The sequence below is a fragment of the Schistocerca serialis genome, chromosome 6 (assembly GCF_023864345.2).
Source record: "Schistocerca serialis cubense isolate TAMUIC-IGC-003099 chromosome 6, iqSchSeri2.2, whole genome shotgun sequence".
NCBI lineage: Eukaryota > Metazoa > Arthropoda > Insecta > Orthoptera > Acrididae > Schistocerca > Schistocerca serialis.
In genome coordinates, this window is record NC_064643.1 from 509,401,819 (window position 1) to 509,427,406 (window position 25,588).

Below are 25,588 nucleotides of genomic sequence, written 5' to 3' on the forward strand. Positions count from 1 at the left end.
CAGTTTACTTACTTTTTCGAACTGATTCGTTTCAATTTGACTGCCCTGGGAAATTTTGTACCCCTTCCCCTCCCCCCCCCCCCTGCCCCACGCACACCCTGCAGCCAGGTGGCGTCGGCGCTGGTGGGGAATGTATTTCCTCTCAGCTGTGAAGCCTTTGTGTAGAATTGCTCCTCAAGAAGAACATGATTTTTAGGTGACGGAATTCAGTGTACTGAGCATTCAACTGGCCAAAGGGTAATAAAGTACGATTCGTATCTGCATACAGAAGGAGCGCATCCGGTAAATTAGTTATTTAAGAGGACTTTATTGATGTTCAAGTTCCTTACCATAGTACAATTCATCGATTGTAATATTTCGTGGTACGGGAAGAATTTTTAAAGGGAGACGCTGACAACCACGCATAGTACTCACAGGAGAAACCCTCGATAACACTATGCTTGGTTCGACCTCTTTCTTAGCAAATAGGAATTTCCTGTGGCTCTGTTCAATCAGCTACAAAATTACTGAAGTTACAGCCCAATAAAATAACCACAGAGCAAGAATTAAAACCAGCTGACACTGCAAAAATAAAAAAAAAGGTTGTGGTTTCATGAATGGATTTTGAACAGAGTGCACGACGGAGAGCTTGACCCTCACCTCATCTTTTCTTTAAGACGAATCGTGGTTACATCTCAGTGGATACGTTAATTCACTAAATATCCTTTACTGGAGTTCTGAACAGCCTAATGTAATATACAATACTCCATTGCTTGATCAAAAATAGGGGTGTAGTGTGCTATTAGCAGTGAGACAATAACAGGCCCTTTTTTCGGGCAACTATTAACAGCGAGAGAAATGTGTAAAATATTTTGAGGCCTTTCTTTGCAAATTAACTGAGAGAGAACGTGTTTTCGCGACCTTTCAGCAGGACTCTGAAATGGCAGATACAGCCAACTTCTTGTTACAGGAAATTCGAGACGTATTTCAAGCTAGAGTTGTCGCTAACGTATGGACTCCTTGTTCCCTCGATTTAAATGGCTCTGAGCACTATGGGACTTAACATCTATGGTCATCAGTCCCCTAGAACTTAGAACTACTTAAACCTAACTAACCTAAGGACATAACACAACACCCAGTCAATACGAGGCAGAGAAAATCCCTGACCCCGCCGGGAATCGAACCCGGGAACCCGGCCTCGATTTAACGTCCTGCTGTTTTTATCTTTGGAGGCATTAAAAGAGGGAGTGCACAGCCCATATTCACACAATTAAGATGAACTTAAAACTAACATTTGTTAAGAAATTGCTGTCATTTCTGAGAGGAAACCGCTGAGTCTAATGAGGAGCTTCCTACGCTGGTAAAAGAAATATTTAAAGAACGAAGGCAGGACGTTCCAGCAATCTGCTGCGTAATATAATTGAGTAACTTACTTTTTCTTTTAAGTGTTTATGTTATGTGTGTTACAAGTAACTTAGATGAACAAATTGCTCACCCTGCATTTTGATTAGAATTTCAAACGCTTGAATCACTTTGCATTGTCAACCTTTTTTCCCAGATCTGTAAGTCCTCTATTGGTATATTGGTGTCGTAACGATATAAGACAGCCCTTTGTAATCAACTCCAGCACGAGTGTCTGACAAGTAAGTCTACCCTAGGGGTACAATTCAATTTTCACCGGCTCTGAATATGTTATAGTATAGAGCAAATTGAGATGTTTAAATTTTCTTTTGCGGGCCCATGTGAAACACCCCATTGAAAAAAAAATGAATGTGATATTCCTGAGTGAGTACTGTGGAAAAGGTAACAGACGTATACAAGGCTTAAAATAAAAAAGTTCTGTGGTTTTTAATGTACGCCATAACGGAGCACACAGATTTGTCAAAAAATTCATTTCCTTGGAATATTCCCCTCCCCTCCCCCCCAAAAAAATTGTTTTTTATTTTTTCATTCGACTAACGGCAAAATGTGTAGCGTCGTTAATTCCAAATTCAGTTATACAGACATCAAAAAATGTTTTGCATCACCTCGTTTCCAAGAGTTCCGGAACCTGCACAGAAAATAGGTATAGAGATCAACATTAACATCATTTCGGCTCTTTGTATTGCTCATAAAAAACACACATTGCATGTTGTACCACCATACAGCGAGACCTTCAGAGGTGGTGGTCCAGATACCTGTACACACCGGTACCCGTAATACCCAGTAGCACGTCCTCTTTCATGGATGCATGCCTGTATTCGTCGTGGTATACTATCCGGAAGTTCATCAAGGCACTGTTGGTTCAGATTGTCCCACTCTTCAACGGCGATTCGATGAAGAACCCTCAGGGTGGTTGGTGGGTCACGTCGTTCATAAACAGCCCTTTACAATCTATCCCACGCATGTTCGATAGGGTTCACGTCTGGAGAACATACTGGCCACTCTAGTCAAGCGATGTTATTATCCTGAAGGAAGCCATTAACAAGATGTGTACGATGAGGGCGCGAATTGTCGTCCATGAATATGAATGCTTCGCCAATATGCCGCCGATATGTTGTCGGAGGATGGAATTCACGTATCGTACAGCCGTTACGGCTCTTTCCATGACCACAAGCGGCGTAAGTCCGCCCCAACTTAATGTCATCCCGAAACAGCAGGGTACCCCCACCTTGCTGCACTCGCTGGACGGTGTGTCTATGGCTTCCAGCCTGACCGGGTTGCCTTCAAACACGTCTCCGACGATTGTCTGGTTGATGGCATATGCGACACTCATCGGTGAAGAGATCGTGATGCCAACCGTGAATGTTCCATTCTGCACGTTGTTGGGCTCATCTGCACCGCGCTGCACTGTGTCGCGGTTGCAAAGTTGGACCTCGCCACGGGCGTGGGGAGTGAAGTGGCGCATCTTGCAGACTATTACCTACAGTTTGAATCGTTAGACGACGTCCTATGGCTGCACGAAAAGCATTATTCAATGTGGTGGGTTTGCTGTCAGGGTTCCTCCGAGCCATAATCCGTAGGTAGCGGTCATCCACTGCAGTAGTAGCCCTTGGGCGGCCTGAGCGAGGCAAGTCATCGACAGTTGCTGTCCCTCTGTATTTCCTCCATGTCCTAACAACATCACTTTGGTTCACTCCGAGACGCCCGGACACTTCCCTTGTTGAAAACCTTTCCTGGCGCAAAGTAACAATGCGGACGCGATCGAACCGCGATATTGACCGTCTAGGCATGGTTGAATTACAGACAACAAGAGCTATGTACCTTCTTCCTGGTGGAATGACTGAAAGTGATCGGCTGTCCGACCCCCTTCGTCTAATAGGCGTTGCTCATGCATGGTTGTTTACCTCTTTGTAGGGTTTGGCTCAAATGGCTCTGAGCACTATGGGACTTAACATCAGAGATCATCAGTCCCTTAGAACTTAGAACTACTTAAACCTAACTAACCTAAGAACATCACACACATCTATGCCTGAGGCAGCATTCGAACCTGCGACCGTAGTGGTCGCGCGGCTCCAGACTGAAGCGCCTAGAACCGCTCGGCCACTGGCCGGCGGAGTGGGACATCCAACGATTGCGCACTCGACCCGCCACCCTACCCCGTGCGTTGGTGGAGGCCCCAGCAGAAAGCGGAGTAGAGCTCAGCGGAGTGGAGAGGATTGGAGCCACCCCAGTCGGCAGCCCAGCCGAGGCTGCGCGGCGGCGACGGCGCTGGGCTGAGGCTGCAGCTCAGGGCTCGCCTGCCCGGCCCGCCGCTCTCATTTCGGGGCGCGGAATTTATCCGCAGTGATAAAGCGAGATATTGTAGCTCTCGCCGCGAATTCCTGCAGCGACCCGAGGGAAGAGCCGGCCGGCTCCCGGAATTCTCATAGGGCGGTTACGCCGAGGCCCGCGAGTGGGCGCCCGCAGCCCGCGTCATACGGCCTGTTTGTTGGCAGCCCCTCCGACACAGGCTTCCGTCAGCGAACCCGACTCCTCTGCCGCGAGGGCCTCGGAGTATCGATGAAGACGTTCTTACAAACCACGTGAGTGGAAACTGAACTATGCTACTCAAATAGTCCTACAAACTTGAAACTAAGTACATTGTAGTGTGAGGTTATGTCGTTAGGCCCAAGTGGGAATCTGCTTCATGCAGAAATGCGTTTGTTAAGGCCTCTTTGGAAGTTTACTTGGATCGGCTTCACACGGAGCCACTTCGCAGCGCTGCTCAGTGGTTCAGAAGCAGCTGTTCCGCTGACGTTTTTGACACTGCTGCCGAGCTAAGTGGCGCTCCAAGCGGGCGTTAGAGGCGATGAAAACGCAAATTAGCGGCACTGCGAACTCTGTTCATCTTCTATAAAATCAGTCAGTATTCTAGTGAACATGGAGATAGCTCATTTCATTGTCAGTGCTTCTTATTCGGATGAACAATAAATATTGAAATTTGTATAATACAGTCAACCGATTGCAACAATATTTAACTTGACCTGGGTTCAACACCGACTATGCGTGTCTTCGTCAGGAAAAAAACAAATATAATTGAATTTGATTAAACTTTTCTTTTTATTTGTAAATATGGTTTGGTAAACAGTTTACAATTTTTACCATGTTTCAAAGGCTGTGTCCAAGTATAACGCCATGTTGTTGTGGTCTCCAGTGTGGTTTGATGCAGCTCTCCATGCTACTCTATCCTGTGCAAGCTTTATCATCTCCCAGTAACTACTGCAACCTACATCCTTCTGAATCTACTTTCTGTATTCATCTCTTGGTCTCCCTCTACGATTTTTACCCTCCACGCTGCCCTCCAATGCTAAATTTGTGGTCCCTTGATGCCTCAGAACATGTCCTACCAACCGGTCACTTCTTCAATACCTCCTCATTAGTTACGTGATCTACCAACCTAATCTTCAACATTCTTCTGTAGCACCACATTTCGAAAGCTTCTATTCTCTTCTTGCCCAAACTATTTATCGTCCATGTTTCACTTCCATACATGGCTACACTCCACACAAATACTTTCAGTAACGACTTCCTGACACTTAAATCTATACTCGATGTTAAAAAATTTCTCTTCTTCAGAAACGCTTTCCTTGCTATTGCCACTCTAAATTTTATATCCTCTCTACTTCTACCATCATCAGTTATTTTGCTCCCCAAATAGCAAAACTCCTTAACTACTTTAAGTGTCTCGTTTCCTAATCTAATTCCCTCAGTATCACCTGTCTTAATTCGACTACATTCCAGTATCCTCGTTTTGCTTTTGTTGATATTCATCTTATATTCTCACCGTATAACGCCATAAGAAAGAAAATTTTAAACACAGCTAATTGTTTTTGTTTTTTGTGAGGAAGACATCCATAGTCGGTGTCGAAACCAGGTCAAGTTGAATATTGTTGTAACCCGGTACTTGTGTTATACAAATAACATTGTCATACGATTTCTGGCTAACAGCCATGTTTAAAACTAAAATACAGAAATAAAAGATTGTGCGTCGATCTACTGATTTTAGGTAGACATAGTCGTAGACTTTCCCACGTATCATTTGGTGATCTGCAACAAGATGACGATAATTTATTGTTATTGTCGTATGTGAAAAATTCATTAAGGAACTTTTGGCTCAAATCAGTAACATGAATCGAAGAAAAGACACGCTATGAGGCTGACTACTCCGCCAAAAGAGGGACTAGCTTTGACATGAGGTAAGTAAAAAGTCAACATATGAATCTTGATATTTTGTAATACTTACTAGGTGCAAAAGAATGCTACAGTGGAATCCATTGAAAACATTGAACTAAATAGCACAGACGAAACGTCGTTAGATAAATAGTTGACTTAAACGACATTGTTTTAGTTGTCTTCAAGCTGTATGTTAAGTTCTAAGCCCGTCATTTAACATCGTCTGTTGGTGGCGTAACTGCAAAAGTGATTGCTGGAGGTAGGCTGGTGATGGAGGTGCATATTGTAGGTGTGTGTAAACTGTATACGTGTAGAGGGAGCCATGTGAAGAGTGAGCGTGTTAACAGAAGACAGCATATCAAGAATCTAACTTTTTATATGCGGCTTCAGATGATCCTCGAGGGTCTTTAAATCGTGATGAAATGATAGTACAGATAGTTTGTCGTCATGACATGCTTCTTTTCCTTGCTGTCGATAATTGTTCTTAAGGATCTTCAGCAATTACTCATCGTTACCTACTTTTTTTTTCTTTATCTTTTCCGCTCTCACTCGTCGTTTCTCATTGTTCTCACTGCACATTGTTTGTTCCATGGCTTCCTGCACGTTCTCTTCCTCGTCGCTTACTAATACCAGACTGGCTTTTGTTTGTTGGTGCTACAGAATTACCGAATAATTTTAACATCTCCTGTACTTTGCTGCAGATCCTGATTCAACACCCCATTTCTGCTGGCCTCTTTACCTCTTTTAAGAAGCATGGAGACTTTTCCATTTCCGTTGGTCAGTAGCTGTCAAAACAACATAAAAACCCTTATTTTATGTCCAGTGCAGCAGTCACATTATTCCTCTGTACAAAGTCATATGTGTAATACACTTCGCATTTTGAAACATCCATGAATATCTTGTTTCAGGCTGCAGCATGAAAGACATACACATAGAATATCACATCGGGATATCAACATCTGCGGTCGGGCGCGACGTTTGCGGAGCTGTATGGTCGACATGGAAATCAAAGTGCTTTTCATTTCTAATGTCAGGACTTTTACAGGAGACAGGTAGAGGGTTCGAAGAATATGCCAACTTTTCCCACTGTGATGCAGCTAAAGACTGGAACCGCATGCAAATAATGAAGCTTGGAGGAAACGCATCCCTGAATTTCAGTCACAAATGATTTTTTCCTACTCTAATGCTCGCTGCATGCTATTCAAATTACAGATTTCCTTACAATGGCCTAGGTGCCCCCGAAAAATCTGCTGATTGGCCATGTTAAAGAATTCTGGACTTTAGAGAATGCTGAAAAGCAACATAATCCAGTTACCAGCAACAAAATGTCTTTCACAAAGAGCCTGTTGCTGTCATCCCGTAAGTGCTTTGAGGAGACGAGAGATTATGGCTCTGTCTCTTCCGAGGCCTTTTGCAGGGAGATTTTTGTCTGCTGGCAAAAGAGAGTCCAGTTACCGACTGCCAAGGGCCAGAAGATATATGGATGTTGTTTTGATTCTGTATTGTATTGTACGTTAACCGGGGTGCTAGAAACGACGGAGAGACTCCGTCCCCGCCGCAGCCGCAGTGATCCACAACCCCACGACGACTACCGCAGTCCACTTCACCCCTCCGCCGCCCCACACCGATCCGCTCTTTCAGGGTTATTGTGCGGTTCGGCCGCCGGTGGACCCCCTCAGGGAACGTCTCATGCCAGACGAGTTAACCCCTATGTTTGTGTGGTAGAGTAATGCTGGTGTACGCGTGCGTGGACAACTTGTTTGCGCTGCAATCGCCGACATAGTGTAGCTGGGGCAGAATAAGGGGAACCAGCCCGCATTCGCCGAGGCAGATGGAAAACTGCCTGAAAACCATCCACAGACTGGCCGGCTCACCGGACCTCGGCACAAGTCCGCCGGGCGGATTCGTGCCGGGGACCAGGCGCTCCTTCCCAGTCCGGAAAGCAGTGCGTAAGACCGCACGGCTAACCGGGCGGGCTGTGTTGGTATGCTGAGGAATGCTGAGGAATAAGTGGTGGATATTTCATCGCCCATTAAATGTTCAACAAGACATAGCAGAAAAAGTAATAAAAGCTTGTTGTCGCCTGCATTACCTCGTCAGGGAAGCAGAAATATTTAAGTTTGATACACTTTGTGTTACTTGACTAGATGATGCAATGACAGTAGATAAATCTCTATCTGCAAACACTACTAAATGGATCCGAACAGCGTTTGCTGATTACTTCATGAATGAAGGGCAGCTCCGTGGCAAATAGAAAAAAGTGAAACGTACATCATCTCTAAAACTAAGATTAACATGCATCTGAGATGTCTGCTTTTGAAATATAACTTTGCAGGTACCGAATTTGTAAAGTATTTCAGCTATTGCACTATTTGTCGGAAATAAACATGACTTTAGTCACCGATTGAGTGTTTCTGTGCTGTGGACATATCATGAAATTTCTTGTTTAGACTCTCTCGCAGGGACGGTTCGAAAACATTTTTTCCACGCAAGCGACTTGTCGTTCCCCCAGCCCCCCCCCCCCCCCCTTCCGTCCTTCACCTTTCACTTCGCGTACTTCACCCTTGTCTTTTTTCACCATTAATTGTGATACGCTATGTGGACAAATCCTGCACTTGAGTGCCCCTGGGGCCCATCTCAGTTTGGCATACCAAGTGGCCGCTACTAACTGTGATAAGTCGTGCATACAAATCTTAGAGTCGTGGCGCTTCTGTCGAGCCTCCGAACTCGGTGACGCAAACAGTCTTTTTGCACCTTAGACCGGCTCTGCTTCACCGAGTGTGGTGGCGCAGTGGTTAGCACACTGGACTCGCATTCGGGAGGAAAACGGTTCAAACCCACGTCTGGTCATACTGAGTTAGGTTTTCTGTGGTTTCCCTAAATTCGTTTCAGGCAAATGACAAGATGGTTCCTTTGAAAGGGCACCACGTACTTTCTTCCCTAATCCGATGGGATCGATGACCTCGCTATTTGGTTCCCACCCCCAAATCAACCAACCAACCAACCTACCAGCCCTAACCCAAGCATTCTTCTTTGGAAACTTGTTGCTGTAATCGTCCTTATGGCAGGCCACTTCCTGCCTCAGTGATGAGGTCTTCTGTGTTGATGATTCGTCCGTGTACTCCAACGTCGTTGTCTACGTTGTGTAGACCAACCTCTCCCGATTTACAGAAGATACTGCGCTAGGAAAAAGCAGTGCACGACTCGTCTGGTAAAAGCGCCGCGCTCACGCGTTTGGAATAGTGTCGTTGCTGTGGCACCGCCCTTGCGGTCACTTGAATCGTCACGACAGCCAGCAGCGTCACTGTTTAGCAGCTGTGGCTGCGTCTGAAACCGCTAATGTACCTGTAGCATTCGCCATCGGCAGCGTTGCAAAGTGGCTACGTCTGAAGGGGCCCTTATGTGGTGCTTGCTTGTTATACAGTCCGTCTTGGGAAGGTAAGATTCGTCAATCACATTTCCTAACACTAAACAATTAGAAGTGATTACAGGACTTACGATCAGTAGCAAATAAAATTCTTGGCTGCACCATCTGCAGGAATGAAATTTAGGGAAGTTAGAATGGTTTTTTTATCCGTACAAAATTTATCGTAGCTAACCTGATTGCAGTCATTGTTTACAAAAATATTCTGAAACAGTCTCCTTGCCGCACACTGAAATTAAAAGTAATGCCGGCCGTGGTGGTCTAGCGGTTCTAGGCGCTCAGTCCGGAACAGCGCGACCGCTACGATCGCAGGTTCGAATCCTGCCTCGGGCATGGATGTGTGTGATGTCCTTAGGTTAGTTAGGTTTAAGTAGTTCTAAGTTCTAGGGGACTGATGACCAAAGATGTTAAGTCCCATAGTGCTCAGAGCCATTTGAACCATTAAAATGAATACAAAAATGTGCTCATTTCACAATAATTACCTCATGGTTGCCGTCCTGGATGTTGGTTAATGCTCCGGGGCAAAGGTAACGTCAACATCCGAAATTCTATTAGGCTCCACTGGTGTATTTCTTTACGCGTGCGTTGCATATTGGTGGATAGACGTCGAGTGGCTGCACACGAGAGTTGGCAGGCAGTGCCTGTTGCTGGGACACCAAGTGGACTGGACTTCCAGGATTATTGATTATGATCCGTAGTGATAATCATTGTTTACGTTCAGAATCAAATTACAATGTGATTTTAGTGCAAATATTGAACTGCTGCATACGAGGTGTCGCAGGCAAGTGTTCCTTGTGGAAATATCACTGCTCTCTCTCCGCCTGGAATTCCCGACAATTTGCCATGCACGCTTCATTGCATTTGATTTCCCAGCTCAAATCGATTGACGCACCAGGGTAATTACTTGTCTGGTACAGTGCCTCCGTTTTCCGTTGTCTTCTGACTTGGCTCACGCATACATTCTTTAATGTGTTGGTTAGCCAGAAGGGCAGAAGGCGATGGGAAACATCTGGTTGTGATGAATTGTTCTCGAAATTCTAGTGAAGTGATTGCTCTCCTACTGTGTCTCATATTCATAACATATCTACGTTTCCATTAGGGTTTCTCAGCAGTTTCATATGTCGGTGAATTCTACATACATATTATGAGTTCTTTTGTCTACTCGCATCGTATTTACTTCTGATGTTATCTGAGGAAGAGTGATTTACGTGATGCAGTACCTAAAGTGAGTTTCACATTTTGAAGACAGATGTCAGCGTTTTTCGATTCCAGGATATAAATTCCAGGATATAACGGAGTGACTGCTGGAAATGTTTAGTGACAATGTACGTCACATAGGAGGTGTATTGTTGTTTTAATGGAACAGACAAGAATTGTACAATATTCAATCCCTAATAAGGATCAAAATTGCGTCTGACCGTTAATATTAATACAGTGATCAAACATGGTAATTATTTATATTGCTCTGTGTAATTTTGTTCAGATGTATTTGGAAAAAAGGAAGATATTATCCTTGTTTAACGGGAATCTTGTGTGGCGTGGGATGAGTGTATGAAATCTCGCTCTCTCTCTCTCTCTCTGTCATATAGTTTAGCACTGCTAGCGACTATGGCCGTGCAACGTCTTTGACTAACTGGAAGAAGCTGGAAGAAGCTTTGTTTAACGTTCACTTTTGGCTTCTCACCAGGGCAGACTGATACATTCGTATACATCTCATTCGATCACCGGAGGCGGTTGATGAGTGAAGTGGCATGTTTTGGCGGTGTTCCGGCTTGGCAGGTACCTAGCTAAATACTTATGTTGTCTGGTCAGTCGCTTATTTCTGATGATCCTTGTTTTTTGCAATGTTATTCAGATTTTTGCTGCTTAGTTACGTGGGCTAATTGTTTGCAGTTTCTTCATGTTTGAAAATGTGTTTTTTGCGTAGGTCACGGAGTTACATTTGGTATACTTGAGGCGTAAATTCTTGATAAATATGTGTGTTGTTCTGTGATTACGCTTCTCTCGCACTTGTCGACTGATGTATCTATTTTAGTTGTGCAATTTTCTTTTTTAAAGCCGACTGCGAATACATGTGGTTCACTAAGAGAGAATTTGCTTTCTATCCATTTTCTCACATCGTTTGTAATCTTGCCGATAGTGAAACAATCCGCATACACTTTAATAATTATCTCTTGTTGAAAAATCGTTTTGAGTGTTTTTGTTTTTATACTGTGAAACAAACATACAATGAACGAACTGCTCTGCAAAACGCTACAGAAAATCTTTGCATATTTTATAACACATGGCATAATTTAATGATAGGCTTCGTGGTGATCTATAGTAAAGAGGTTGATACTATTGTTTTGTGTTTTTCAGAAAGTAAAGATTAAATAAAATAGAAACGGCGAAAATTCCGTGCATGCATGCTCGAGTTGCAGAAAATATAGGAAACTATTAAGAAGGAAACAAAGTTAATGACGGCTGGCGCAGATAAAAGTAACTCGTGCACATATAAAGGAAATGCAGTGAAAGTACAGAAACAAAGAGCTGAAATGAACTTATTTGTTTACAGTGAAAATTACATTTAGAGAAGATGTGGCCCACTGTAACGCCAATACGCAGCTGCGCACGTCTAAACATATTCAGATACACCCGGCTTGATGTTCGGATACCGATGGCGGCAACTTCACGGCTGATGTTGTCTTCAGTTCCTGTTTTGCGTGTGCGTTTGTTTCATAGACCTTGCTCTCCCTGGACTCGCATTCGGGAGGACGACGGTTCAATCCCGTCTCCGGCCATCCTGATTTAGGTTTTCCGTGATTTCCCCAAATCGCTTCAGGCAAATGTCGGGATGGTTCCTTTGAAAGGGCACGGCCGATTTCCTTCCCCATCCTTCCCTCACCCGAGCTTGCGCTCCGTCTCTAATGACCTCGTTGTCGACGGGACGTTAAACACTAATCTCCTCCTCCTCCCCCTCCTTACTCTCCAAGTGTCCCCACAGGAAAGAATCACATGTTGTTAGATTCGACGAACATGGTGCTCATAAATGTTTGCTGATAGTTCGTTCTTCAGTGAAGACATCATGGATTCGTTCCAGTCGCACCTTAGACGGGTGTCATGTTACCCAATCTTGCTGGAAGAATCAGTATTGTCTTTCATATTCAGAGAGCTGAGCACAAAATGAAACAAAAATATCCATATATGCAACCGTGTTGAGGATAGTATCAAAAAATATCGGTCCAATTATGCGCGTTTCTGTTATACCGCACCAAACGGCGAATTTTTCATCATGGAGTGATTGCTGACACACAATGTTACAGTTCTCCGTAGCCCAGTAACTCTATTCCGTGAATTTACATGACTGGAAAGACGAAACCATGATTCATCACTCATAATGTAATGGAAAGGGTCTAACAAACCTTTATTGACGTTATTCAAAGCCAACGTACAGTAATCTAAACGTTTCTGTCGTCCTCCCGTAATTGCTACACAATCGCCACACGACATGGCTTCCAATTAAGAATTCCAATATCCGCTGGCAACTTCGCCTGCTTACATCCGCCTGTTGTGCCATTGTACATGTAAACTTTTTAGGGCTCTGAATAATTCTTCTGCGAATCTCTTCAATAGCTTCTGACATGCGAACTGAAGGAATTCTTTGTCGTTCTACATTTTCCACAGATGAGCAAGTGCCCCAGTTTTTATACAGACTATTGCTCTCTTTGCTGGTAGTCCTCTATCCGGATACTTAACCCCGAAAATTATGCATGTTTCCTTAATCGAACCTGTTTTCACATATGCTTCCAAAATGTAATTTTTTTCGTCTGTCTAGAAAGTCTTTTTGCAGACCGCAAAGAGAAACGTCCTGCTTCAGTGATGAAAAAAACTGAAGCGCTGTCAGAAGAATGCTATCAATCTATTATTGCCTAAAACTGTTATATCTTGTAGTTCTTTACTCTATTCAGAAATCGAAATATTGGATTCGCATTCAAAAGGGAGGCGGGATACATTTAACTGCGGCATCCTGTATTAGTGTGCATCTGCCAAACAGTGATTTAAACACTATTACTTATCAACGCTCCACAGACTCGACGGTGAAAGTTGGCAGCTGTCGTGTGCATACACTGAAAGAAAAAGTATCGCCGAATCTCATGTCCATTTATTGTTTTAATTTTCATTAATTAATGTAACCACACTTGCAGATCCCACTGGTAAATCCAAATGTCACGTTTCTTAGCGAAAACAATGCTGCTTCTTACGAGGTTTCATAAAACTGTGCTAATAGCTTGCTCGGCCTGAAGAAACTGTATTTCCTTACTGATCTACCATACTTCTAAAAACCAAATTTGTCAATACCAGACATTGGCTTTTTCACTTTAATAGTATTTAATTTGGCAGGACATGTGATTTGAGATTAGTAAGATGTTTCAATCAAATAAATTAATAACAGTGTCTTCCATTGTTAAAATAAACTGGCACAAGATAAACTTTTGATATGAAACGAAATGGTGTATAGTACTGATGGCCGGGAGTTCTCGCCTGGAAAAGTTCTTCCGCCGAGTTGCAACTTTTTTCAGTTGTTGCTATATTTAGCAACTGTCCCAGAGCGGAGAAAGTCTCCGACCTGGCCGGGATTCGAACGCGGGCCCGTTGCATGGCAGTCAGATGCGCTGACCACTTAGCTCAAGGGGCGGAGAGAAGTAGTATTAATTAAGGCATATAAAAAGGAAGCCTTAACCTCATATTAATAGTAGCTATATCAATAGTTGATATACTGCTACTCGTGATAATTTTAGCCTAAGGTTTGTAGTTTACTATTGTTGTTGTTGTTGTTGTTGTCTTCAGTCCTGAGACTCGTTTGATGCAGCTCTCCATGCTACTCTATCCTGTGCAAGCTTCTTCATCTCCCAGTACTTACTGCAACCTACATCCTTCTGAATCTGCTCAGTGTATTCGTCTCTTGGTCTCCCTCTACGATTTTTACCCTCCACGCTGCCTTCCAATGCTAAATTTGTGATCCATTGATGCCTCAGAACATGTCCTACCAACCGGTCCCTTCTTCTTGTCAAGTTGTGCCACAAACTCCTCTTTTCCCCAATCCTATTCAATACCTCCTCATTAGTTAAGTGATCTACCCATCTAATTTTCTGCATTCTTCTGTAGCACCACGTTTCGAAAGCTTCTATTCTCTTCTTGTCCAAACTATTCATCGTCCATGTTCCACTTCCATACATGGCTACACTCCATACAAATACTTTCAGAAGTTTACCATTAATAAAAGTTAACTCAAAATTTTTATCTGTTATTCCTTGCAATAACAATTGAGAGATTTAAAGTTAGAAGTCTGTATGTCTTTCCGCTAAGGCTATGATATCCAAATCAACTAGTATGTAGGAGAAAGATGTATCATTTCTGACGCTGTATGGATCGGTCCTGGCAGTTTCATAACGGACATTTAACAGGGTTCTTTATTGCCGACGAGTCGAAGGTTGCAAGTAAACATAAAAGTCAAGGTTCCCATCCCTCATAGACACATGATTGGCTTTCCCATTACACTTAACTACTGCAATTCAAGAACAGTACTGTCGTTTCCAATAACGGCAAAAGAAAAAAAATGAAGGGTTACGGACATTGTGAAGAAAAGCTAAATGTCATTACTGCCGGTGTCTGTAGCGCGCTGTCCCTTTTCTGACGGTTCCTGAAAATCAACCAAATGAGGTCCCTTCCACAAAAGTTTATACAGGTAGGTAACACTGTGGACAGCTTTGACGCTTGACCTAAACTTTTATCTCACATTCCTGGTTTACAGAGGAAACCATTGTGCCATTATAAGATTGTAAAATGCCAATACCTGCGAATAAGAAATTAATTAGATTCGGTTAGGATGTAATGATTAAAGAAAAATATTCTCTTTGCAAAGAAATAAAACATCTCGAAAACAATTTTTTGCTTCATCCGCCACACGTTGCATATAATACAGCTTGGGCGACTGGATTCACTTACTGTCATCGTCGGCCATTTGACATCCGTTTCTGGACAACGACCTCTTGCACAACTCCTCCATGTTTTCTCACCTATCCGACTTCCATTATGTCGGCGCCTTCGTTTTCTCTTGTAGCTTGGAATCCAACAAACAGCTTCCTTCATTACCTGTCATCCATTCGCCTGACAAAATGAATATATTCCTGGCCTTCTTTCATTTTCATTACGGTCATCATTAGGTTTCCCATTCCATTCCGTTCCCGCAACCACGTTTTTTTTCCTTTTTTTTTCCTCTCGCCCAGTGATTATGAGTATCTCAGTTGTTCACTGAAGAACCCAATGGTTTTCTCAGGTCGCTGTGCTGTAAGTCAAAATCACTAATACAGAAGTTTTACAATTTCCTTTTTAGACACTTTAGAATAATTATTTTGAATGCTCTGTTTAGTTCATCAAAATAACTCCAGTTCACTGCTTCTTTCTTTTACCGACCATTTAGTCGTTGTGTTCAGGTGCACTAAATACATAAAATTAAGTCATTTGTACTTCTTCATTTTCGCAATTTTGATCACCTTAGCTCTACTGAGAATTTCATTCAACCCTATTTTGAAACCTTTTCTATTACAATCCTCCTCTTCTTGTTAAAGTTTATCTGCACCAGAGGCAAGCAGATGATGATGATGACGAAGTTTGGTTTGTGGGGCGCTCAACTGCGCTGTCATCAGCACCCGTACAAATACCCAATCTGTACACAGTCCAATCAAGCCACTTTTACGAATGATGATGGAATGATGAGGACAATACAAACACCCAGTCCGCGGGAAGAGAAAAATGTCAAACTCGGCCGGGAATCGAACCCGGGACCCCGTGATCCAGAGGTAGCAAAGCTACCCACTAGACCACGAGCTGTGGACAGAGGCAAGAATATACCGTCATAAGCAAAGCGTCCAGATATTTTCATGAACAGATTTCCCTTCTTCATTTCCCCAAGTCTAAAACTTTCTCAGACTGCTATGAATAGTTTAATAAAATGGAAACTCCTTGCTTGACTCCTCTTTCAGTTTGTAGTTTATCAAAATTCTGTTGATATTTAATGAAAGCTGTAGCACTGACGTGTATGCTATTCAGTACACTGTTGCGGCAAAGCACGACCTCTCGTAGTAGAAAAAACCCGTGACCGACTTAACAGGAGACATCATAGAAGGTTTACGCTAAACACTACAGTAAAGGGGCCGATTAGGTGTTTTAGCATAAGATGCATTAAGTGGATTATGCTGACAACACAGAAAACCGCCCCTGAAAGGGGATATGGCTATAAGGACACAGCACAGCCGGGGCTGTGAAACTGCTGACGCAACAGAAAGATACTCTACGTGATCAAAAGTATCCGAAAACCTGGCTGAAAATGACGTACAAGTTCGTGGCGCCCTCCCTCGGTAATGCCGGAATTCAATATGCTGTTGGCCCACCCTTAATCTTGATGACAGCTTTCACTCTCGCAAGCATACGTTCAATCAGGCGCTGGAAGGTTCCTTGGGGAATGGCAGCCCATTCTTCACGGAGTGCTGAACTGAGTAGAGGTATCGATGTCGGTCGGTGAGGTATGGCACGAAGTCGGCGTCCCAAAACATCCCAAAGGTGTTCTATAGGATTCAGTTGAGCAATCTGTGCAGGCCAGATCATTACAACAATGTTATTGTCGTGTAATCACTCCGCCACAGGCCGTGCATTATGAGCAGGTGCTCGAGCGTGTTGAAAGATGCAATCGCCATCGCCGGCCGCGGTGGTCTTGTGGTTCTAGGCGCTGCAGTCCGGAACCGCGGGACTGCTACGGTCGCAGGTTCGAATCCTGCCTCGGGCATGGATGTGTGTGATGTCCTTAGGTTAGTTAGGTTTAAGTAGTTCTAAGTTCTAGGGGACTGATGACCTACGATGTTAAGTCCCATAGTGCTCAGAGCCATTTGAACCATTTGCAATCGCCATCACCGAATTGCTCTACAGCAGTGAGAAGCAAGAAGGTGCTTGAAACATCAATGTAGGCCTGTGCTGCGATAGTGCAAGCCCCCTCCATGAAAAAGACCACACCATAACACCACCGCCTCCGAATTTTACTGTTGGCACTGCACTCGCTGTCAGATGACGTTCACCGAGCATTCGCCATAACCACACCCTGCCATCGGATCGCCACTTTGTGTACCGTGATTCGTCTCTCCACACAACGCTTTTCCACTGTTGAATCGTCCAATGTTCACACTCCTTACACAAAGCGAGGCGTCGTTTGGCGTCATGTGTGGATTACGAGCAGTCGCTCGACCATGAAATCCAACTTTTCTAACCTCCCGCCTAACTGTCATAGTACTTGCAGTGGATCCTGATGCAGTTTGGAGTTCCTGTGTGATGGTCTGGATAGATGTATGCCTAATACACATTACGACCCTCTTCAACTGTCGGCGGTCTCTGACAGTCAACAGACGAGATCAGTCTGTACGCTTTTGTGCTGTACGTGTTCCATTACGTTTCCACCTCACTATCGCATCGGAAGCAGTGGACCTAGAGATGTTAGGAGTTTGGAAACCTCGGTTATAGACGTATAACATAAGTGACACCCAATCACCTGCCTACGTTCGCAGTGCATTAGTTCTGCGGAGAGCCCCATTCTGCTCTCTTACGATGTCTAATGACTACTGAGGTTGCTGATATGGAGTACCTGGCAGTACGTGGCAGTACAATGCACTTAATATGAAAAACGTATGTTTTGTGGGAGGTCCGGAAACTTTTGAGCACATAGTGTATCTTTCCTCTTATAAACGCCTAATGATTGGATTCGTGACTTAGAAACTATATCATCATGTTAGATACGTAAAATTAGAAAAATCGCTCCTAAAAATTGTAATTTAGTATACAGGTAGTTGCAATTAATAAAAATGCACTCCGTCTTTAGGCCACGAGTGGCCTACCGGGGCCATCCGACCGATGTGTCATCCTCAGAGGAGGATGCGGATAGGAGGGGCGTGGGGTCAGCACACCGCTCTCCCGGTCGTTATGATGGTATTATTGACCGAAGCCGCTACTATTCGGTAGCTCCTCAATTGGCATCACGAGGGTGAGCGCATCTCGAAAAATGGCAACACCGCATGGCGGCTGGATGGTCACCCATCCAAGTGCCGGCCACGCCCAACAGTGCTCAACTTCGGTGATCTCACGAGAACCGGTGTATCTACTGCTGCAAGGCCGCAGTTGCAATTAATAGTCCGAAATATTGTAAATTACTCGTATGTTAAATGGCATTATACTTGCTACAAGGACAGGACTGAACATTCCTTCTCTGTAACTGATTAACAAAGTTATCGATCCGTTAGGTAAGCAGAAAGCATGGGTCCACGACTCCTGAAGTGTGCCTAACTGAAAAAAGATCGTCAAGATATATCCGCCCGATCTAAAGTGACATAAAAACAATAATGGTCTGGAGAGCCTAGTCAAAAATTAAAAACACCTAGCAGTAGGCCAAACGTATTCAGTTAACCATTAGATCGAGATTCACATCCCACCAAAAACACAGAGAAGTTAATAAAAGTGTAGGAAGTCCCGACAAGAACCGGCTTAGTAATAAAAACAGTATAAAAACGATAACTGATTTCGTACCATACATTCAGCAGACCACGATACATAGTGATGCATGCAAGGGACTGCCCAGCTAAGGACTGAACGAGAAGTGTGTCATTAGCGGAGACTGGAGCCCCTTATGTGCAGTGGGGCAATATGATCTATAGAAATACTCACGTGGTGCGATGATACTCATAGACAAAGAGTGTTAGGATCCTATCCTGAATTACATAAAGTAAAAGTAATAGAACAATTATATGCATATAATGTGTAACAACAGAGAGGCTAAGCTAGTTGTGTCCCGATTGTCCAATGCCCTAGCCTGGCACCTCGGTTCAACAGAGAGGCTAAGGTAGTTGTTTCCCGATTGTCCAGTGCCCTAGCCTGGCACCTCGGTTCTGTAATGACTTAAAGGGAGAGAAGTACGGCTCTTTCAGAAACAATAGTGGATCGAGTTCATATAATACTACCCATTATAGACGGGGAGCATCAGTTGCACCAGCAGTCAGTTCTGATGGGAGGTTTACGCCAGTTTTCTGCTCTCGCCCGGTGTGAGTGAAGTGTTTCTTGTTGTCCACCATCACCTATGTGGACATAAGCAATCGCTGAGAGTCGCCGCCATCTTTGGCGGTGTCCACATATTGATTCTGCACATTCCGGTGCCCCTCGCACTGAATTACAAGTTCGTACCAGACGACGCGGCTGTACAATCCACCTGCCACACACAACCGTTCGTCAGCGTTGGGGCTAGTATCACTCCCCTGGAGTAATACCAAATCGCCTTGCTCGGTTGTCATGTGCTGGTCGTGATGAGAAGGCACTTGCTGATCCCGGCACGTTTCACCGATCGTGTGCAGTCAATGCCTTGGTGGGGCATGGACTGACGTTATGATTCTTTCCAAAAGCAATGTACTTTTGCAAGGAATAAAAGACTATACATACGTAAATGCTGTTTTCATGATAGGACGTCGTGCATCTATCTGCTAGCTACTACCCGCCACACCGCTGCAGCCACTCCTGCCGGCCAGTGTGGCCGAGCGGTTCTTGGCGCTTCAGTCTGGAACCGCGCGACCGCTACGGTCGCAGGTTTGAATCCTGCCTCAGGCAAGGATGTGTGTGATGTCCTTAGGTTAGTTAGGTTTAAGTAGTTCTACGTTCTAGGGGATTGATGACCTCAGATGTTAAGTCCCATAGTGCTCAGAGCCATTTGAACCACGTGAGCCTTCCTGATCACTCGCTGCCCAGATCCACGACCCACCATTCACCACCGACTTCTACAGTACTAACATAGGTTAAATCAATGCCTATCGTGTGACGTCTGAGTTGCACTCAGTGCACCGAATTTTCAAACAACTTCTGGAAATGCAGCTGCGGAACGTGCTAGACACCTGCCCATATTTCGGCAGATGAACAGCTCGCTATTTTCGCAGCATAAATGACAAGAGAGATCAGTGAGCATCCTAACTTAAACTATTTTTCGGCAGGGCTACATCAACTTGGAAACAAAAGACAGTGTTTGGAAGGCAACACATACTATAAAAAAACTACTACTACCAAACAACCAAAGATAAACAACGCCACACATTGCTCACTCATTGTTAATCAATATTTAACTGTCGATAATGCCGAGAGTTGGCTGGCTTTGGTAGTGTGGTTATCTTTGGTTGTGTGGTGACGCTGCTTGTTGAAGTTCCGTGTTGTCTTTCTTCATACGCCTTCTTTTCTTTCATGGTTGATGATGTCCCACCGAGTGAGGGCTTAAATTGGGTTGCACAAAGATCGGTCTTTTCTTTTCTCCTTGTAGACGATGGGGCTTACCTATAGAGATATGGAAGTTGTCGCGAACGTTACTCAATTCCGCTGTCATAAGCTATTGGTAAGCTATTTGAACAGACCATGGTTCCTTTATTGCTATTAGTTCAAATATTATTGTAACTGAGATGAAAGCTTGCACACTTGATCGAATTTCATCTGAGTGACTAGACCCACAAGTGAGACAATTTCACGGCATGTGGATGGACTGGCCAACGACGAAATACTGATCAATCCATACTATATGTAGAAGACTATCATTTGGTTTGCAATGTAGTTCTAATAGTGACTTGGACACTGTGACATTCCATCCTATACCTGATGTAGTGGATCCTATTGAGGACACCTGAGGGACTTGCTTCACACCCAGTAACATCCCATAGTAACGACTCTGAAAAATGTAATTTCAGTAGTTTTACTGGAGTTCGAAGATAATACTGTAGCTTTAAATGAAACAAGTGTCATCAAAAGGGAGATTGGTTTCCAGTCGGAATTCCGAAATCCTCATTTAGGAGTGAAATATATTACCAAGGAGTTTATGGTCTGGCTTTTGTGACAGTCTAAGCAGAGAAGAACATGTGCGAAATCACAGGACAAGCTGATTCCTCCGAAGCACTAGTAGTCATGTAAATCATTGCATTACATTGTTTAACGAACATTCAGTTTGAGTAGCTTCGACCGACCTTGCCACGCAGATGTTGTGTCACAACCGATCACATTCCTCAGAAAGTAAACATGTGGTATTATATCCTGTATAGATAACATTCACGAAGGCCGACTAGTAGTATTCAACAACATCGTCAGCTGGATTACAACGCGACAGTTGGTGTCAAAGAACTATAATGATCACTAATTAACTCTGCCGCAGCAGCAGATCAGCATTCCAGCGGAAAATTGAGCGATGCCTTCGGAAAGTGCAGGGCACAGCTGGCCGTTAAAATTGAAAAACCAGGAAGGATGGAAAATAAAGCAAGTTTATTTATTTTGCACGCAGAGTATAGTAGGAAGAATAAGTTACTACATTCATAGAAAATAAGAGTGTACCTAGTGTCAGAAATTTAATACACGTTTCTGCCACTTGAGGCTCCAAGAATGAGCATTCCGGCTCAAATTAGATGACAGATGCAAGTACGTCATTCTGTGCTGCTTCTGCTGTATGTCGGAGTTCATTCGTAGTGGTTGGTGAGTGGTCTCTCTGCAACCCGTGACCAGATTATTTGAACAGGTAAGAGATCTGGAGAAAATGTAGAACGTGCTACATGCTGAACTGTTGAACGATAACGTCACGGAGCCTGGAACATAGGGCCGCCGGCCTTGATACGTGACCCCTCATGAGGCTGAAGTTTGGAATCTGGCAACGCTATTTCTGCTAGGAGCGACCTTATACGCATGCATCCATCGTGATGCTCTACACAGAACCAGACTCGTCTAAAAGTACGACGTGATGCTATTCCTGTGTCCGGTGTCACCGTTGGGCGCGATACTGCAGCCTTTCATTGTTATGTCGCCAAGGGAAGCCGCTATAATAATCGCCGTACTGATAGTACGTCCTTCTCCAGAGGCCGTTGCACTATCCGTGCGGACACTGGTCTAGGTGCAAACAAGACCAATCCCAGACTGAGGATACGTGACGTGTCTGTACAATCCTGCACGTCGAGAGAATAATACTGTTTTTCTTGACTCTTGCGTGGGGCCGCTGAGTCTCTGCATGGTGCTAATTATAGCATTCCTGAACCTAACGATTACATCTTCACATTACAGCTGTGGGATCCCTACCAACGAGAGCAGCAGAATTACGGAACCGCACGGCCACTTCGGCCGGCCCACTTAGTGTGGTTGCACTGAAATGCTAGTATTATTTGCATGCCCAAACACACAGTACACTTCTACATCTACATCTACATCTATACTCTGCAAACCATTGTGAAGTGCATGACTGAGGGTACGTCCCGCTGTACCATTTATTAAGGCTTTTCCCCATTCCATACACGTATGGAAAGTGGGAAGAATGATTTTTTAAATGCCACCGTACTTGCTGTAATTAATCCAATCCTGTCCTCACGATCCCTTTGGGAACAATATATATGGGGTCCAAATCTGCCAGTTCAGTTTCTTCAGCATCTCCGTGTCACGCTCCCTTCTCGAACGTACCTGTGACCATTTGTGTAGCCTGCTCTCTATCCATTCAATATCCCCCGTTGGTACAGTACATTTGAACAATACGCTAGGATGTGTCGAAGAGTGATTAGTAAGCAATCTAATTTGTAGACTTATTAAATTTCTCTAGTATTCTACGAGTAACGAGAAGTGTATCACCTGCTTTACCCACGTCACTACGTAGGATCTTACGTTTTTTCGTTTTGTAAAGCGCACACCTTCACATTTTATGAACATTTAAAGCGAGTTGCCAATCTTTGCAGCACTTTGAAATCTTATCAAGATCAGACTGAACATCTATGCAGCTTATTTCAGAGGGTACTTCGTTGTAGATAAATCCAAGATCTGCAAAAAAAGTCTGAGGTTATACTGCTCTTACTATCCTCAGGGTCATTAATATGCGACACGAACGCCAAGGGTCTCATCACACTACCCTGGGGCACACCCGAATTTACTCCTACATTTGTCGATCAGTCTCTGTCTAAGTTGCTGCATTTTTCCTATCAAGAAATCCTCTATCCAGTCACAAATTTCGTCTGGTAACTCACACGACCGTACTTTTGATAACAAACGAAGATGTGGTATTGAGTAAAATATTTTTTGGAAGTCGACAAACACTGTATCTTATCTGGCTACCTTGATCCAAACCTACAGTATGTCATGTGAGAAAAGCGCGAGTTGGGTTTTACATGATTGGTTTAGTCGGATCCCATGCAAGATGTAACTGAAGTAGTCGTGCTGTTCGAGATATCTCATTATGTTTGTGTGGTGTGCATACTGTAAGACCTTCGGTACACACACCATCAGATTATTTGACTTGTCGCCATAGCGAAGTAGGCGAGTGTCATCAGAAGTCTCGTGGTCTTATCGTGGCGTGTTTATCTTCTACCGTTAGGTCAGACGATAGAAATGCCACTTGCTCGCTTAGAGTAGCAGATTGACGGTGACCAACTTTAAACAGAACTTAATTTTCACACACATTTATTAAAATAATAAAGAACATAGATATTACGTAACTTGATTCTGGATGCTGTTTACAATTGACAATCTGAAGTTCCTTTGGTCTTGGTACGTTAATCTTATTCTCACATATCTCTGATACTTGACAAAGTGTCTATACATTCAACTTCATGGCTATGTACGGGAATATGATAATCTTATTAGGCACAGACTGAAACTTGACTATAGGCTGGTACAGACTAATGCAGACAAATGCAGACTGACTAATCGGAGGTCTGTACACTCGTTATAATACCTCGCGCGTTCAGGTATCACTGCACGAGTGTGATTCGCGAGGAGAAAAAGTTCTACGTTAGCAGCGGTCTCATTGGCTGCGTTACATATTAATACGCAAATCGGCGGAAGCAGAATTTGGTCCATCTCTAAGGCAGCGCCATCTCGTAGTGCAGAGACGGACGAGCGCTGCGCCTGTGCTGTTGTGCTGAGCGAGGCGCGCTCTGGTGGGAAAGTTGTGTACGCGCTGACTACGAGGAACTATGTACACAACAGTTTGAACCTAGAAAATGGACTAAAATTCTAAATCAGATCGATGTCAAGGATACTCAACAGTAATTTTGTAGATAACATCTACCACGCTTCGCGTAAAAGGGTATGACCTATGATTTCTTTCAACTGATGTGCAGAGTTTTCCCTTGGATGGATCTAGGACAGATTTTAGTTATAAAAGGGGATACGTTATCTGCAAATTCGGTATAGAATATGATGGGAATCGAATCGGACCCCAGAACGTGGTTCAAATTTAACTATTTCAGCTTATTCTCAACACCACTGACACTAATATATATGTCACTCACTTTTTCAGAGCACGACAGTGAAACTGCCAGAGTCCTCCTGGGTTTTCCTTCGTAAAGCAGCGTTTAAAAAGTGAGTTAAGAATTTCTGCTTTTGCTTTGCTACCCTCAATTTCAGTTCCTGTCTCGTTCATGATTGTATGGACAGTAACTTTCGTGCCACTAGCAGCCTTTACATTCGACCAGAATTGTTTTGGGATTTGTGGAGACGATTTGACAAAAGTCTGTTAAGGTAGTCACTGAAGGCTTCACACACTGTTGTCTTGACGGCCAAACGCGTTTCATTCAGCATGTCTCTATCTGCTTTGTTTCGTACCTGTGCAATAGTATCTCTTTTTTTAGAAGTTTATTTACAGTGATAATATACCATGGAGGAGCTTTCCATTATGAACTGCTCTACTGCATACATATCTATCCAGTGTATGGTCAACTGTTCTTTTAAATTTGAGCCACAGTTCCTCTACATGCCAATATGCGAATGTCCCGGGAAATAGGTTTCAGCTTCCCCATCGAGTCAGCTTCCCCATCGAGAAATGATACTACTGTTTTTCTATCTAGTTAATGTTATATATATATATATATATACACTCCTGGAAATTGAAATAAGAACACCGTGAATTCATTGTCCCAGGAAGGGGAAACTTTATTGACACATTCCTGGGGTCAGATACATCACATGATCACACTGACAGAACCACAGGCACATAGACACAGGCAACAGAGCATGCACAATGTCGGCACTAGTACAGTGTCTATCCACCTTTCGCAGCAATGCAGGCTGCTGTTCTCCCATGGAGACGATCGTAGAGATGCTGGATGTAGTCCTGTGGAATGGCTTGCCATGCCATTTCCACCTGGCGCCTCAGTTGGACCAGCGTTCGTGCTGGACGTGCAGACCGCGTGAGACGACGCTTCATCCAGTCCCAAACATGCTCAATGGGGGACAGATCCGGAGATCTTGCTGGCCAGGGTAGTTGACTTACACCTTCTAGAGCACGTCGGGTGGCACGGGATACATGCGGACGTGCATTGTCCTGTTGGAACAGCAAGTTCCCTTGCCGGTCTAGGAATGGTAGAACGATGGGTTCGATGACGGTTTGGATGTACCGTGCACTATTCAGTGTCCCCTCGACGACCACCAGTGGTGTACGGCCAGTGTAGGAGATCGCTCCCCACACCATGATGCCGGGTGTTGGCCCTGTGTGCC